General features: G+C 37.8%; 1 protein-coding gene across 4 annotated transcripts in view; it reads left to right on the top strand.

Annotated features, from left to right (window-relative positions):
* The window catches only part of arf3b (ADP-ribosylation factor 3b), a 7,095-nt gene extending 4,811 nt beyond the window's left edge, over positions 1-2,284 (top strand). For all 4 annotated transcript variants that reach the window (XM_077014162.1, XM_077014163.1, XM_077014166.1 and 1 more), the window contains exon 5: positions 1-2,284. This exon is cut by the window's left edge and continues 1,264 nt beyond it. The gene's annotated coding sequence lies outside the window, so the exon portion shown is untranslated.
* Positions 2,285-5,000: the final 2,716 nt, after the last annotated feature.

The raw sequence follows: 5,000 nt of genomic DNA, 5'->3' as shown, positions 1-5,000 counted from the left end.
ATGGGTAAAACACTTGCGGTTTTGAAAAGGTATTTGTTGTCATCATGCTTTTGTCTGCATGGCCTGCATGCTATGCTGTGGCCCAGATAGATAGATAGATAGATAGATAGATAGATAGATAGATAGATAGATAGATAGATAGATAGATAGATAGATAGATAGATAGATAGATAGATAGATAGATAGATAGATAGATAGATAGATAGATAGATAGATAGATAGATAGATAGATAGATAGATAATTCCAGTAGTCCCTGCGTTTGTTTATTTGCCAATTGTTTGTTATTTTGCAATTGGATATTGTGTGCTGTATTATTCTGGTCTCTTCAACATGTATTTTGAATGTTTCTAGTTGCAGAAAAAATAACAAATCTCATTTGGCTTTGCATGAGTGTTATGAGGAGTTGTATAAGAGAAGTAAATGTCAGGAAAATAATTACAAGTACATATTCACACACACACACACATGCACATACACACATACATTGGTGCTTTGAGACAAACTGTATTATGTTGTATTTCTATGTGTTTTTTCTCTGTGTTGCCTGTCAGCATTCTGTTCTTCTACTCTTCATTCTGTTCTTCAGTGTGAGGGTTTGGAATGACACCTCCACTGAATGTGAATTCTGTTTTATTATTTATTTGCTTATATTATATAATCTTTCTATATTTATTTTATTTATTTGAAAATCATATTCAAGTGATAAGGGAATTGTGTGAATATTTATGCAGGCCAAATCAGTTTTTGCATTAATACTGTGTAATCCATTTTCTTGGAGTGCTTATCCTTGTAGTATCAGCACTTCAAGTATGATAAGGGTGTCCTGTTTAAACAGTTGGTCATTTTGAAGGCATCTGCTAGTTCTGATCCAATAGCAGTGCATGGTAGTCTGCTAGCATGTTTGACATTTTTGACTGCTAATGCTAGACTAATGTATTGTGTGGAGTTGCACTCAACCTGTATTACTATCCTAGCATATGCCCTGTGACAAGTCTAAAACCAAAATATTCACCTAAAATCAAACAATACCCTTAATGAACGACACTCCTCTACTAACATCACGGTGAATGTTCATGTAAGGTATCTGTGAACATCAGTGTCATACCACAAAGGAACCCCCTGATGGTAAGAATGTCTGAATGATGATTTTATGATTTTATTTTGTTGAGAAAAACAATCACGCAGTAGAAATGACGTATTGGATCACTCTACAAATAAACACGCACAGTTTATAATTCAGCGTCATTTACAACAATCTCACACCTATACTGTGGGACCAGTGCAATATACTACTGTGTTCCTACATTAGTGTTGAGACAAACCATCCCTTAGGTGTGGATCAGGAAACACCAAGTTACTTCACCACCCTTGATTTGAAGAACTTGATCAATGTATTCCAAATCAGTTTGGTATAACAGTGGAGATAAAGTCCTAAATTGCACAAAGCAAACATCAGTACAAAAACACAGTAGGTAATTTCAGCAGTTCGTAATTTACAGCACCATTTACAGGAAGCATTTCTGTCTATTTTTTATCAAGTGTGTCTGTGCTGTCCACACATACTGTCCTGTGTTTTTCACAACCTATGTGTCCAGTCAGTTAAGTTTTGTGGCCTTATATTCTGTATTACAAAAAATAAATAAATACTCATCTAAGTTATTGATTTAGTGAGGTACTGAGTTGATTTTGAGGGGGGTGTGGGGTGGATAATTTGGGAAGATACTCTAATATGTGTTTCTGGAAATGTTTGAGAAAACATTTATTCATAGCGTTAACATGTTTGTGTGCTTACTGCTTTTCCAGGGATACGTTTGCGTGTTTTTACAGACTTTCCTGATTTTAGTTACAGTGTGCTTTGCTTACATTTCTGTTATATAGTTCTTTATATGTGTGTGTGCTTATGTGAATGTGTGTGTGTGTGTGTGTGTGTGTGTGTGTGTGTGTGTGTGTGTGTGTGTGTGTGTGTGTGTGTGTGTGTGTGCGCGTGTGTGTGTGTGCGCGTGTGTGCATGTGGGCGCACATATGTGTGTTTGAGTATGTGTAACAGGTCATTCATTCATTTTAATGGCTTTGAAGGTGTCTAAAATGAAATTTGGGGGGAAAAGACAATTCTCACTGAATACGAAAAATGCATCATGTTTGAAATATGCTGTATCTGTAATAATGCTCCTAGTTTAAAATAATTACTGATTATTATTATTATGTATTGTAGTCACCAGATTCTGTCTTTCTCTGAACATTTAACTGTAACATTGCTTAAATAAAACCATTAGAATTACCATCCACTTGTGTCCACGGTACAGATTTGTTCCATTGCTTTGTCATGATCAATAAATACCTCACATCTGAAGCAAATTATTTCTAATTTGCCTTATTTTCTCAAAAAATTGCATGTGCTATTTATGATGTAAGCTGTGTTTAGAAGCCTTTTTTTCTGCAGCTGCCATGGTAACCAGCCTGAACCAACACTAGGAGTCACTAAGAGATCGGCATTTTTCTTTTCTTTTGGTCTAAGGAGGGAGCCGCTGTTCTGAGCACGTCTACAAACTCAGACTGACATTTCTGCAAAATGCAACTTGACCTCTGAGTGAACAGCAGACTGGGTTTGTGGAGGTTCTTCCCAGCTTCACCAACCCCTGGCCATCCTCTCTCTGTTCTGTATTGTATTAAAGTGCATATCTCACACACTCCTGCTGTTTGCAGGATAGGGATAATGTTTGAGTGAACTTATGGCCTCCTTGTCTAGATAAGTCCTTTCATAAAACTGTGATATAGAGAGGAAAGGAAAGCCATGCTAAGCCTTGAGGTATTTCCTGGTAAGACATTAACTTGAGAATGTGTTTTAATGCCTAAGACCAGGGTGGTAGCTTGTCGATACTCCAGAAGAAATATGTTTGATCTACATTTCCAGTGAGGAAAGTGAATATTAAAAAATGTAAAATTACTTTAGAATTTTGGATCAGCTTTTTCTTTTCAGGAACTTTATTACAATAATATTATAATGGTAATTAATCTACCACTGACAATATTATTTTAGCTTAAGGTCTTGGCATATCATGACATTATTTATTATACAACCAATGACTTTTTCATGTTTGCATCATGCTTGAAAGAAGGTGATGCCTCTAGCTGTTCTTGCATGTCACAGTTTTAACTGACTTGATTCTGTTATCTTGAACATCAAAAGGAAGTGTGTACGTGTGTGTGTGTGTGTGTGTGTTTGTGTGTGTGTGTGTGTGTGTGTGTGTGTGTGTGTGTACAGGCATGTGTTGGTGTGTGTTTATATAAATATATATAAACCTGTGTGTCGGCCAGAGGAGGATGTGTTCCCCTCTGAGTCTTGGTTCCTCTCAAGGGTTCTTCCTCATGTTCTTAGGGAGTTTTTTCTTGCCACTGTCACCCTTGGCTTGCTCACTGGGGGCTTGGACTCGGAGACTTGTAAAGCTGCTTTGTGACAACAACTGTTGTGTGTGTGTGTGTGTGTGTGTGTGTGTGTGTGTGTGCACGTGCATGCGTGCATGTGTGTGTGTGTGTGTACAGGCATGTGTAAGCGTGTGTGTACATAAATATATATAAACCTGTGTGTGTGTGTGTGTGTGTGTGTGTGTGTGTGTGTGTGCAGGGCCGGAGTGGGCCCCTTTTTCAGCCCGGGAGTTTCATGTCCAAATCCGGCCCAAAATTATTTTTCCCTCCCAATCGGCCCAAACTAGAGATTGACATGAGCCAGCCCATCGGGAATCCTCCCGAATCCCCCGATTAGCCACTCCGGCTCTGTGTGTGTGTGTGTGTGTGTGTGTGTGTGTGTGTGTGTGTGTGTGTGTGTGTACAGGCATGTGTAAGCGTGTGTATATAAATATATATAAACCTGTGTGTGTGTGTGTGTTTGTGTGTGTGTGTGTGTGTTAGTGTGTGTGTGTGTGTGTGTGTGTGTGTGTGTGTGTGTGTGTGTGTGTGTGTGTGTGTGTGTGTGTGTGTTTGTGTTAGTGTGTGTGTGTGTGCGTGTGTGTGTGTGTGTGTTTGTGTTAGTGTGTGTGTGTGTGCGTGTGTGTGTGTGTGTGCACATGTGTTTTTCAATCACTGCTTCACTCAAACCGGTGATGCAGGAAGACCCGGTACTTTTAAACCTGTTCCTCCACTCTCTCATCCACACTAACAAACAACTCCTATTTGAATGGAGCCCAAACTGCATACCAACAAAGGCCAATTATCAGGTTGCGTGTACCCTGTTACCAAAGCAAAGATAAGGCCAAGTTTAAAGTGCACCAACAGCATTTTGGAAAATAATCTATTTAATGTGGGATTCATTGTGTTTTGATATAAAAAAAAACTATTTTTGCTAAGAAAATTACTGAGATTACTTTTATTATAATCATATTTATAATGCACTCAATGAAAAAAAAAACCTTTGGCTACATTTTACGTGTTAACAATGAATTATGAATAATGAATGAACCAGAGTTCTGTTGGAGGAGTCTAGCTGTTGACGGTTTTTTGTAGTCACTAACCTTCAAAAAAATTCAAAACGGTTTAAGTGAAATTCATATTCAGACAATATTTGTTAATGTAAACCAACAAGCATACACCTTTTAAGTGTAACAATGTTCAAATATCTTGATACCTTATTTATAAATTTGTACTCCGCGAAAGAGACACTGGAAAGGCGTTATTTGGCTACTTACAGCCTTTAGTCGGTTGTCGTTAGATTGTTGTTGTGAAGATCTCTTCCTCCTATGTTTCTGCAAGAGGAAGGGTTTTGTTTTTTTTTGCACGTGCTCGTTGTTTTTCTTAGCTGAAGCCTTATGGATCATTTTGAAACTCCAAGCAACTTTAATTAATTGTTGGTTGTTAACTCACATATAAATAGAAAGGACTACCTGTTGCTCACATGGTTGAGAATTGTTAATTCCAGAAGTAGCTACCTAAAGTTAGTCGCGAGTTCTGTATTCTGTATTCACGAAGATCTAATCGTAAAGTATTTGCAAAATGTCACATTAACGGA

Source organism: Brachyhypopomus gauderio, chromosome 8, assembly GCF_052324685.1.
Source record: "Brachyhypopomus gauderio isolate BG-103 chromosome 8, BGAUD_0.2, whole genome shotgun sequence".
Classification (NCBI taxonomy): domain Eukaryota; kingdom Metazoa; phylum Chordata; class Actinopteri; order Gymnotiformes; family Hypopomidae; genus Brachyhypopomus; species Brachyhypopomus gauderio.
This window is presented reverse-complemented; position numbering and strand designations above follow the sequence as displayed.